The sequence below is a fragment of the Aegilops tauschii genome, chromosome 4 (genome assembly GCF_002575655.3).
Source record: "Aegilops tauschii subsp. strangulata cultivar AL8/78 chromosome 4, Aet v6.0, whole genome shotgun sequence".
Classification (NCBI taxonomy): domain Eukaryota; kingdom Viridiplantae; phylum Streptophyta; class Magnoliopsida; order Poales; family Poaceae; genus Aegilops; species Aegilops tauschii.
The window spans coordinates 68,289,136-68,302,485 of record NC_053038.3 but is presented as its reverse complement, the minus strand read 5'-3'; positions in this window follow the sequence as shown (position 1 = coordinate 68,302,485).

Sequence of the window (13,350 nt, the reverse complement as noted above, 5' to 3'; positions counted from 1 at the left end):
CCTGTGGCCTTATGGCCATGGGTGCGTGATGGATCCCGGCCCTTGCCGGTGGGAGGGCTCCGGTTTAGGTGCTTCTTCAAGTTTTGTAGAGTCTGTGTCCTGCTCAAGAAGACGAGAGGACGACGACTTCTTAAAGATAGAATAAGGTTCTCCTCGCCTAGCCCCTGTCTCAGTGGTGCGTCTTCTCGGTCATGTCTACATCATTCTCGAACCCGTAGGGTCCGCACGCTTAACGTTCGTTGACGATATAGTATTGTATGAGTTATATGTGAGTTGATGACAGAATATTGTTCGGAGTCCCGGATGAGATCACAGACATGACGATGAGCTGGAATGGTCCGGAGGTAAAGATTGATATATAGGATGATGCTATTTGTGTTGGAGATATGCCCTAGAGGCAATCATGTATGATGATATTTCCTATGTGTTTATGAATAAAGATAGTCCTTGGACATTATCAATGATGTGTATCAACAAGTACGTGACTTGTTTATGGGACTATGCATTGTATGATCACTGTCCTAAAAGGTCCCTAATTGAAAGGGTTGTGTGGACGCGCAGCCGACTAGACTAGCATATATGTGACGCCCGGATAATTAAGCTACAGTAACCCTCTGCTAATGATGCCATGTCACATCGATTACTGTTGCTAATCTCGCGTTAGTTCAAAACCAATTCAAATTCAAAATCAAGTCAAACATTTAAAGTTTTCAAAAGTCAAAACTAAAATGTGGTAAAGGTGTTAAATAAATCATGGGTAATAATGATGGAGAAACCTAAATTTAATAAAATGTTTAAGTGTTCAAAATAATTAAAATAGAGGTTTAAATATTAAAATAAATGCCTTTTGAATTTTATAAAATATTAAACTATTTTAATTTGGGTTGAGAATTAATGTGGCAATAGTATATTTAAAAGTACTAATTTAAGTGCTAGTGATAATTTTTATAAAACTAAAATAAAAGAAAACTAAAAGTAAAACAGTAAAAGAAAAATAAATAAAAGGAAAAGAAACAAAACAGAAAACAGAACATAAAAAAAAGGAAAAGAACCCCCCCCCCCCCCCGCTGGGCCTCGGCCCAGCTGGCCACTGGGTAAGCCAGGCCGGCCCAGCCGGCGCCCCCTTAACCTCCCAAACCCTAACCCCCGCACCCCTGATCCGCACTCCCCTCGCTCCTCCTCCCCCCACGTTCTGGATCGGGGGCGGCGCCCCTGCGCTCGCTGTGCCCCGACCCTGTCGCGCCCGTCGCCTCGCTCCCCGCCGTCGTTCGACGCCACCACGCCGGCGCCGCCTCCCCGCCGGACTGCCTCGTCTCCTCCTCGCAGCTCCTCCCTCCTGCCCCGATCTGGAGCGCTGGACGCCCGCTCGCCGACGCCATCGCCGGCCTGCCTCCTCCTCCCCACCGGCCTGCTTTCTCTCCGTCGTCGTCCCCGTCGACCACCCGACCCCCGCTGCCCCCGTCCCTACGAATTACGGTGAGGCCCCAGGCCTCTTCCTTCTCTGTCCCCGCGGTCACCGTGCGCCCGCGCCATCCCGTGCCCGTGCACGCGCTCACGTGGCCGCGCGCGCCCGTGCGTCGCATCCACCGCGCCTTCCCGCGCTAGCGCACGCGCCCTCGCGTCTGCCTTGCACCCCCTCTGCTCCCCGCGCCGACGTCCGCGCTCGTCGCACCCCTGTGCGCATCCCCAGCCGTGCCCCACCACTGCTAGCCGACGGCCGCCCCCTGCCCCGCGCCAGCACCCCCCGCGACAACGGCGGCCGACCGCGCCTCCGCCACCCTGTTCCCCTGCCAGCGCAGCGCCCTGCTGCTGCCGCGCGGCCCCTGGCCGCCGGCGCTCGCGCTCGCGAGCCCCGTGGCTCTGCTCCGCTCCACCCCCCCCGTTAACCCGCGCCACGCCGGTGCCCAGCCATACATGCGCGACTTCCACCGGGTCGGGCTACCGCGAGCCCCTGCGCCCGTAGCCGCCCAGCGCCCGTTTGGCCCCTCTAGGCCTATGACACCTGGGCCCCGCCCAGAGAGCATTTTAATAAAAAAATGATTTAAAAAATATATTAATTAATAAAAATAAATAAATAAATGATAAAGATAATTAATTAATCCTGTTAATATTAACTAATTAAGATTAATTAACCTAATTAACTACTATTAATTAGCTAACAAACCCTGACAGTGGGACCCACATGTCAGTTTGACTAGGTCAACTGACTAGTTGACTGCTGACATCACCCTGACATCATGCTGACGTCATAATTACATTTTCTAATTAAATTAATTCTGTTAATTCTAAAAATGAATTAAATATTTAAAAATTAATATAAAATAAACCGTAGCTCAGATGAAAATACTTTCTACATGAAAGTTGCTCAGAACGACGAGACGAATCCGGATACGCAGCCCGTTCGCCCGCTACACATCCGTAGCATAGCAAACCTGTAACATTTCACCTCCGGTTCATCTGTCCGAAACGTGAAACACCGGGGATACTTTCCCGGATGTTTCCCCCCTTCGCCGGTATCACCTATCCCTACGTTAGGTCACCCCTAGCACAACGTATCGCCGCGTCTTGCTTTGTGTTACATTTGATTGCTCTGTTATTTATTGTGTTCCCCCTCCGTTACTTCTTTCCGGTAGACTCCGAGACCGCTGCCGATGTTCGTGTGTTCGACTACATCGAAGACGACCCCTCCTTCTTGCCAGAGCAACCAGGCAAGCCCCCCCCCCTTGATCACCAGATATCGCCTATTCTTCTCTATACTGCTTGCATTAGAGTAGTGTAGCATGTCACTGCTTTTCGTTAATCCTATACTGATGCATAGCCTGCCCTTGCTTCTACTGTTGTTACCTTTACCTGCAATCCTACATGCTTAGTATAGGGTGCTAGTTTTCCATCAGTGGCCCTACATTCTTGTCCGTCTGCTGTGCTATACTATCGGGCCGTGATCACCTGGGCGGTGATCACGGGTATATACTTATATACTCTATACATGACACAGGTGGTGACTAAAGTCGGGTCGGCTCGTAGGAGTACCCGCAAGTGGATCTTTGTGGCGGAGCGACAGGGCAGGTTGAGACCGCCTAGGTGAGAGGTGGGCCTGGCCCTAGACGACGTCCGCGGTTACTTCGACATAACACGCTTAACGAGTTCTTGGTATTTGATCTGAGTCTGGCCGTTTGGTCTATACGCACTAACCATCTACGCGGGAGTAGTTATGGGTATCCCGGCGTCGTGGTATCAGCCGAAGCCTTCGTGACGTCAGCGACTGAGTGGCGCGCGCGGGATTCGACTAGAACGCCACTAGGCTAGGTCTGCTTCCGGTCGCGTACGCAACATGCAGGTGTGCACTGGGCGATGGGCCCAGACCCCTGCGCGCATAAGATTTAGACCGGCGTGCTGACCTTTCTGTTGTGCTTAGGTGGGGCTGCGACGTGTTGATCTTAGGAGGCCGGGCATGACCCAGAAAAGTGTGTCCGGCCAAATGGGATCGAGCGTGTTGGGTTATGTGGTGCACCCCTGCAGGGAAGTTTATCTATTCGAATAGCCGTGTCCCTCGGTAAAAGGACGACCCGGAGTTGTACCTTGACCTTATGACAACTAGAACCGGATACTAATAAAATACACCCTTCCAAGTGCCAGATACAACCCGGTGATCGCTCTCTAACAAGGCGACGAGGAGGGGATCGCCGGGTAGGATTATGCTATGCGATGCTACCTGGAGGACTTCAATCTACTCTCTTCTACATGCTGCAAGATGGAGATGGCCAGAAGCGTAGTCTTCGACAGGACTAGCTATCCCCCTCTTATTCTGGCATTCTGCAGTTCAGTCCACTGATATGGCCCTTTACATATATACCCATGCATATGTAGTGTAGTTCCTTGCTTGCGAGTACTTTGGATGAGTACTCACGGTTGCTTCTCTCCCTCTTTTCCCCCTTTCCTTTCTACCTCGTTGTCGCAACCAGATGCTGGAGTCCAGGAGCCAGACGCCACCGCCGACGACGACTCCTACGACACTGGAGGTGCCTACTACTTCGTGTAGTCCGCTGACGACGACCAGGAGTAGTTAGGAGGATCCCAGGCAGGAGGCCTGCGCCTCGTTCGATCTGTATCCCAGTTTGTGCTAGCCTTCTTAAGGCAAACTTGTTTAACTTGTGTCTGTACTCAGATATTGTTGCTTCCGCTGACTCGTCTGTGATCGAGCACTTGTATTCGAGCCCTCGCGGCCCCTGGCTTGTATTAAGATGCTTGTATGACTTATTTATGTTTTAGAGTTGTGTTGTGATATCTTCCCGTGAGTCCCTGATCTTGATCGTACACATTTGCGTGCATGATTAGTGTACGGTCAAATCGGGGGCGTCACAAGTTGGTATCAGAGCCGACTTCCTGTAGGAATCCCCCTTTCCAACTCCTTGGCCGAAGTCGAGTCTAGACATTGCAAAAACTTTTAATAACATGGATGTGTGTCTTACGGGCCCACGTCGCCATTGGGTGGTATTAGGATCTTTTACTCCTTGTCTATACTCTGGGACTCTGATCTCTCTTCTATTCGGGTTAAGTGAATTTTGCTAAATCTAACATTAGGATCTCGTTATCACTTTCACCCGGAGAGCCCCTTATTACTGATGATCGTCTGCTGCACGTGAAGACCCTGAAGATACTCTCCGCTGATAACCCGAGAACTTGTGTTCATCGCTTTTGCAATTCCCTTTCATCGATAAACTCCTATGGATAACCACGTATACTCGCCATTCGTACAATGTTTCCCAGTTGATCTTGTTATTACAAGGTACCCCGAAATTCTCTCTGTTGTTCTGAGAATCCTTTGAGCTTACTACCTTGCTGTTCTTTGTCACCTGAATACCCCTACGGATAATTCTCGCACTTACCGAGTATCCGCTCATCCCCAGTTGATTCAAGTATTTCACAGAAGTGTTCAAAATACCATTCGATCTTCCGAAAATCCTCAGGAGCCTTTTTGCTCTTGAAATTCTTGCTTACTTGCATTATGATTAATCTTAAGTCTCGTAATCTTATTGGCATATCTTGTCATTATCATTTTGAGTCCGTTGATTCAGTTTGTTGCGAATGCTCGTAATCCTCAATCAGAGCCTAGAATTCATCCTTCCGGCTCAGATGTCATATTAAACATGAGTTGGTTCTCGACCAATCAAATTGCCGTCAATTGTACCCCTAAGACTATTCAACTTATCCATCCTTAATCAGAGCGTTTGCTTGTGATCCCTTGATTTGGAAATCATAATTCCTTTGCAATTGAGCTCTGAGTTAGTCAGTTGTTTCTATAATTCAATGTCTTTGCATTGTTTCTTGCTCTGGTTTTGTGCCGATACTCACATCAGATCCTTTATGGACTACCAGATCCTTTGTTGGATTTTATCCGACAATGTCCTTCATATTCAATATCCTTGTGAGCCTTTCCACGGGTATATAAAGCCTTTGCTAAATTGTATCCTCTGTTTTCTCAACCATGCTTTGTTTTCAAGCTGGTGGTATTTACTATTGAAGCTTGTGGTATATGTTTCCACGATACCCTGACGGGTTGAACCTATGCCTTCCTTAATATGTGTGAACTCGAAAGTTTTCATGAGTCATACTCTTCTGGTATTTTGCTAGGTAAAATTTCAACACTACAACTTCTTCGAAAGTGAGAGGTGAATGGAAGGTTATACATTGAAGAAGTGGGAGTCGACCTTGAACTTTGTGTCATGCCCATGGACACGATGTAGATCCTACCATAGAAGCTTCTTGTAATAATAACTATTTCGTTGATATAATATCATCTGGTATCTGTGAGTTGATCCCTTGCGATCGTGATTCCGACCATATGTTCTTCTTAGATCCCATTTCTCGGGCAAGTTTAAGCACTTGTCTTCTGCAGAGCAATACCCCAGTCCGACCTCTACTTTGATTTGTCTTCGAGTATTACCCCCTGGTATCTCGAGATTATCACGAAACTGCATAACTTCTTATGAGTTCTCCATCAAGTATTACATTCTCATTGATTCCAATTTTTCACGGGCTCTGAGTTATTAAACACTCAAAACCACCGATAACTGAATCGAGTCCGCACTGCGATTAAACAACTCTTAGTAATCTTCTTTACTTATGAGTTTGTACCCGATCACGTCATTCCTAGCCTGATTGGCTACATCAATATCGTGCAACTTTTCAACTGTGTGTTACCTGGTCCTTAATCCCGAAGCACGACTTTCGACGATGAGCTAAGCTTACGTCGATCTTTCTCGTCATATCATTTCACCTTGAACAACAAGCTTGATTTCGAGTTTGTGTCGTACCCATGGTTCCAATAACCTTTCGCTTTCATCATTCCTTTGACTTGATGTCATCGTCGATCAATTTCATCTTCTTGAAAACCTCTCGACAAATTTGTCGTGATCATTGTCAACAATTTGACTTCTTCCAAGTTGCGTGTCGAAATTCAGGATGAGAAATACCATCCTTGCCCCTCGATGAATTGTGTTATCATCGACAACATTCTTGCCTTCCCCCCAACACAAACTTGTTCATATTTTGTGTTGTATCTTGACTTCCCTGCTATCCAACCTATGTTATGTTCTACCGTGGAGTATTACCATCTTTGATGTCAAGAATGTCGTGAGCATTACTCCACCTCTTAAGAATTCTTGGTACAGTGATACTTCTCCCCATCACCATTCTTTCTTGGTCCCCGTGTTGTTTCTAAAAGGAATACCGACAAATGGTCTGTGATGTGTAAATTCTAAACTTCTAGCAACCCTATTGCTTTGAAGTTATTGGTCTATAGTTTCATTCTACGTCTATGGCTTAATGAATCATCATTCGAACATTGATTGTGCTACCTAGCCCATATTTCGGGTGCACATTTCAACCAATGTTTAACTGTGTATGTTTTCCTCGAGCATACATCATTAAGTCATTCGATCTAGCTAATGTTATCTCCTTGTTCACATAGTGGTGGAAATCCATCTTTTGGAAATCTCAATGGATTGTCGCTGAGTCAATCAGTCACCTCCTCACCTCTCCTTGATGTAATGATGAACCCTTGTTCGGAACTCGCTTCCCTAGTTCATCTCCCGAGAATCTTCGATGTCGTTTCGACAATTTGTGTTGCACCTTTCTTCTCAGGCATCCTGAGTCTGAGTTATCCTGACACCAATCAGATCTGAATCTCGGTCAGATATGATGGTTGGAACATATTTCCAAGAGTTATAACATTGGCCTATTTATGACCCGGTAAGGTGATGACATGCCAAACACACCTGGCCGGAGGACCTATTGTTATAAGCTTTCCTTTTAGCAAGGTTAGCTATTCTTTCATGAGGAAATTGTAAGACTTATTCTACAAGTTGTTCCTGATGGATCCTTCCTGTATCCAAAGTCTGACCTTTGCTTGAATACATTGTCAATGCTATCTCAAAGCATGTCACTGGTACTCCAATTTTCAATAAGAACATTTGAAGCACAATGCTAAATTTTCTTTATCAATTATCCATACACCGTCGTATGGGTCATGTCATGAAATTCCTCTCCCATTACCTAAATGGTTTTCTACTTTCTATCCTGTCATGGATATCATGCTCTGCTTGTTCTTGGGAAGGATATACCCCCTGAAATAGTGTTTAAACACATTTTCCTTTCCATTGTTCTGTTTAATCTGATGATCACATTTTCCTTTCCATTGTTTGGTTGACCTTTCTTGTGATCTATATGATCTAAGCAGTAATATTCTTCTACTTATGTAAACACCATGATGTACAACCGTGTCAGTAAGACCCTGTTACTTTTGTTGATGACATTCCGGTAGCCACCGATGGACGAGAACTTTGCCTATTGGTCCGCCTCGTTTCAACGAGCAGGAAAATGGTTCTCTTCGTCCCTCGCCCTTGGTACCAACGTGTTGCCGACATAACTGACAGGGTACTCTCTGACATGCCTTGCTATCATGACCGTGCAAGATGTCACTGCTCCTATAAAAAAAACCACATGGTGGGCCCATAACCCACAGTTCCACAGGGTCGAAACCTGACTCTCTTGTACACCCTTGTTCCCAAGGTTATTCCTCACGCTTGGCTTCATATGTAATTCACGTGCCACCTTTCGTGAGATCATCAATTTTGGTATCAGACACGATACTTATTCCCGTTGCTCTGAACCCTTCAGGCATCGAACGATTGCCTGCCCGCTCGAAACTTCCCCACGATACCTCCTTACTTTGCTCTCGATATTGTCTTAAATTTCCATTCGAGAGTTATTTTCCGCCACCTTCCCCGATGTTATCAACCAGATAGTCAACCGTTCAGAGGTCTGTTATTCCGAAGTTACCCCTTGTCCTTCGTAAGTACGATGGAGTTCCCGAAGAAAGGATGCCAGCTTCATCATGATGACCTTGAGCAGGAAAAATGAAGACATCAACGTAACGGATCAACTTCTTCGAGAAGAGCAACCAAGACCGAGAAGATTCGTTAGAATTCCGTAACCAGAACTTTCCCCCGTACTCCCCTCTTAAATCTCGGGACGAGATTTCTTGTAGTGGAGGAGAATTGTGACGCCCGGATAATTAAGCTACTGTAACCCTCTGCTAATGATGCCAGTAACCCTCTGCTAATGATGCCATGTCACTTCGATTACAGTTGCTAATCTCGCGTTAGTTCAAAACCAATTCAAATTCAAAATCAAGTCAAACATTTAAAGTTTTCAAAAGTCAAAACTAAAATGTTGTAAAGGTGTTAAATAAATCATGGGTAATAATAATGGAGAAACCTAAATTTAATAAAATGTTTAAGTGTTCAAAATAATTAAAATAGAGGTTTAAATATTAAAATAAATGCCTTTTGAATTTTATAAAATATTAAACTATTTTAATTTGGGTTGAGAATTAATGTGGCAATAGTATATTTAAAAGTACTAATTTAAGTGCTAGTGATAATTTTTATAAAACTAAAATAAAAGAAAACTAAAAGTAAAACAGTAAAAGAAAAATAAATAAAAGGAAAAGAAACAAAACAGAAAACAAAACATAAAAAAGGAAAAGAAACCCCCCCCCACGTTGGGCCTCGGCCCAGCTGGCCACTCGGTAAGCCAGGCCGGCCCAGCCGGCGCCCCCTTAACCTCCCAAACCCTAACCCCCGCACCCCTGATCCGCACTCCCCTCGCTCCTCCTCCCCCCACGTTCTGGATCGGGGGCGGCGGCCCTGCGCTCGCTGTGCCCCGACCCTGTCGCGCCCGTCGCCCCGCTCCCCGCCGTCGTTCAACGCCACCACGCCGGCGCCGCCTCCCCGCCGGACTGCCTCGTCTCCTCCTCGCAGCTCCTCCCTCCTGCCCCGATCTGGAGCGCTGGACGCCCGCTCGCCGACGCCATCGCCGGCCTGCCTCCTCCTCCCCACCGGCCTGCTTCCTCTCCGTCGTCGTCCCCGTCGACCACCCGACCCCCGCTGCCCCCGTCCCTACGAATCACGGTGAGGCCCCAGGCCTCTTCCTTCTCTGTCCCCGCGGTCACCGTGCGCCCGCGCCATCCTGTGCCCGTGCACGCGCTCACGTGGCCGCGCGCGCCCGTGCGTCGCATCCACCACGCCTCCCCGCGCTAGCGCACGCGCCCTCGCATCTGCCTTGCACCCCCTCTGCTCCCCGCGCCGACGTCCGCGCTCGTCGCACCCCTGTGCGCATCCCCAGCCGTGCCCCACCACTGCTAGCCGACGGCCGCCCCCTGCCCCGCGCCAGCACCCCCCGCGACAACGATGGCCGACCGCGCCTCCGCCGCCCTGTTCCCCTGCCAGCGCAGCGCCCTGCTGCTGCCGCGCGGCCCCTGGCCGCCGGCGCTCGCGCCCGCGAGCCCCGTGGCTCTGCTCCGCTCCACCCCCCCGGTTAACCCGCGCCACGCCGGCGCCCAGCCATGCCTGCGCGGCTTCCGCCGGGTCGGGCTACCGCGAGCCCCTGCGCCCGTCGCCGCCCAGCGCCCGTTTGGCCCCTCTGGGCCTATGACACGTGGGCCCCGCCCAGAGAACGTTTTAATAAAAAAATGATTTAAAAAATATATTAATTAATAAAAATAAATAAATAAATAAATGATAAAGATAATTAATTAAGATAATTAATTAACTTAATTAATCCTGTTAATATTAACTAATTAAGATTAATTAACCTAATAACTAATTAACCTAATTAACTACTGTTAATTAGCTAACAGACCCTGACAGTGGGACCCACATGTCAGTTTGACTAGGTCAACTGACTAGTTGACTGCTGACATCACCCTGACATCATGCTGACGTCATAATTACATTTTCTAATTAAATTAATTCTGTTAATTCTAAAAATGAATTAAATATTTAAAAATTAATATAAAATAAACCGTAGCTCAGATGAAAATACTTTCTACATGAAAGTTGCTCAGAACGACGAGACGAATCCGGATACGCAGCCCGTTCGCCCGCCACACATCCGTAGCATAGCAAACCTGTAACATTTCACCTCCGGTTCATCTGTCCGAAAACGTGAAACACCGGGGATACTTTCCCGGATGTTTCCCCCCTTCGCCGGTATCACCTATCCCTACGTTAGGTCACCCCTAGCACAACGTATCGCCCCGTCTTGCTTTGTGTTACATTTGATTGCTCTGTTATTTATTGTGTTCCCCCTCCGTTACTTCTTTCCGGTAGACTCCGAGACCGCTGCCGATGTTCGTGTGTTTGACTACATCGAAGACGACCCGTCCTTCTTGCCAGAGCAACCAGGCAAGCCCCCCCTTGATCACCAGATATCGCCTATTCTTCTCTATACTGCTTGCATTAGAGTAGTGTAGCATGTCACTGCTTTTCGTTAATCCTATACTGATGCATAGCCTGCCCTTGCTTCTACTGTTGTTACCTTTACCTGCAATCCTACATGCTTAGTATAGGGTGCTAGTTTTCCATCAGTGGCCCTACATTCTTGTCCGTCTGCTATGCTATACTATCGGGCCGTGATCACCTGGGCGGTGATCACGGGTATATACTTATATACTCTATCACAGGTGGTGACTAAAGTCGGGTCGGCTCGTAGGAGTACCCGCAAGTGGATCTTTGTGGCGGAGCGACAGGGCAGGTTGAGACCGCCTAGGTGAGAGGTGGGCCTGGCCCTGGACAGCATCCGCGGTTACTTCGACATAACACGCTTAACGAGTTCTTGGTATTTGATTTGAGTCTAGCCATTTGGTCTATACGCACCAACCATCTACGCGGGAGTAGTTATGGGTATCCCGGCGTCGTGGTATCAGCCGAAGCCTTCGTGACGTCAGCGACTGAGTGGCGCGCGCCGGATTGGACTGGAACGCCACTAGGCTAGGCCTGCTTCCGGCCGCGTACGCAACGTGCAGGTGTGCAATGGGCGATGGGCCCAGACCCCTGCGCGCATAGGATTTAGACCGGCGTGCTGACCTCTCTGTTGTGCTTAGGTGGGGCTGCGACGTGTTGATCTTACGAGGCCGGGCATGACCCAGAAAAGTGTGTCCGGCCAAATGGGATCGAGCGTGTTGGGTTATGTGGTGCACCCCTGCAGGGAAGTTTATCTATTCGAATAGCCGTGTCCCTCGGTAAAAGGACGACCCGGAGTTGTACCTTGACCTTATGACAACTAGAACCGGATACTAATAAAATACACCCTTCCAAGTGCCAGATACAACCCGGTGATCGCTCTCTAATAGGGCGACGAGGAGGGGATCGCCGGGTAGGATTATGCTATGCGATGCTACCTGGAGGACTTCAATCTACTCTCTTCTACATGCTGCAAGATGGAGATGGCCAGAAGCGTAGTCTTCGACAGGACTAGCTATCCCCCTCTTATTCTGGCATTCTGCAGTTCAGTCCACTGATATGGCCCTTTACATATATACCCATGCATATGTAGTGTAGTTCCTTGCTTGCGAGTACTTTGGATGAGTACTCACGGTTGCTTCTCTCCCTCTTTTCCCCCTTTCCTTTCTACCTGGTTGTCACAACCAGATGCTGGAGTCCAGGAGCCAGACGCCACCGCCGACGACGACTCCTACGACACTGGAGGTGCCTACTACTTCGTGTAGTCCGCTGACGACGACCAGGAGTAGTTAGGAGGATCCCAGGCAGGAGGCCTGCGCCTCGTTCGATCTGTATCCCAGTTTGTGCTAGCCTTCTTAAGGCAAACTTGTTTAACTTGTGTCTGTACTCAGATATTGTTGCTTCCGCTGACTCGTCTGTGATCGAGCACTTGTATTCGAGCCCTCGCGGCCCCTGGCTTGTATTAAGATGCTTGTATGACTTATTTATGTTTTAGAGTTGTGTTGTGATATCTTCCCGTGAGTCCCTGATCTTGATCGTACACATTTGCGTGCATGATTAGTGTACGGTCAAATCGGGGGCGTCACAATATGACACGGGCGATGGCTTGGTCTCACTAGCCATGGAGCATTGAATGCTAACCGTATGGACTCAGAAGGATCTGGTCGGATTCGTTGTAGTCGGATCTGAGTTGAGATAAGGGCCGAGTCGGATAGACCCAACTATGAGACGCAGCGATAAGTCATCTGTGAGTCTCTAGTACAACATACGTTCTATGTCCTAAGACCTGAGCTGACGCATGTACTCGGGATGGTGACAGACTTGCTTTGGGCCGACCAAACGCTACTCCGTGACTGGGTAGTTACAAAGGTAGGTTTCGGGCTTGTCCAGACCCATGCTGCGAGACATGGTCGAGCAAGATGGGATTTGCCCCTCCGATCTGGAGAGATATACTCTGAGCCCCTCGTGTGATTCGACCAAGATAAGCATGGCCATGCGACAGGGATTATGAGATAATCCGTTTAGTGGTTGGCATCACTGGAACGAGAAAGAGGTCGGGCTAGCACAAGGATGACAGACTCGCCTTGAGCCCGACAACATATATCGTGTGGCAAAGGGAACAGAAGTGTGATGTACGGGTTCGCCTAACCAGCTTCATCTGACACTTGGAGTCGGCACGCTTTGCTAGAGGCCGCTACCGACTAGCTGAGTCGGATGTCATCTGACTTGCGACCAAGTGAACGAGAACCTAAGGGGTCGCACGCTTAAGGGAAGGAACCTGTGAGGCCCGGTCCGACTCCACGAGTCAGAAGTGATCCTACTCGGGTTCGGGTTCAGGCCAAACAGACTTTGGGCTTTAGGATTCATGCGAGGCCCAAGTGTTGAGCCCGCGACGGATGCCTATATAAAGTGGGGTTGCGGCACACTCAGGAGGGTTGATCGCTTCGGCGCTGCCACTAGGGTTTGCATGTGTTGCGATTAGCCACCTCCACTCGCCTCCGACTGTGTGATCGGACCTAGCAGTCCGTCGCACGGTGTTCCTCCT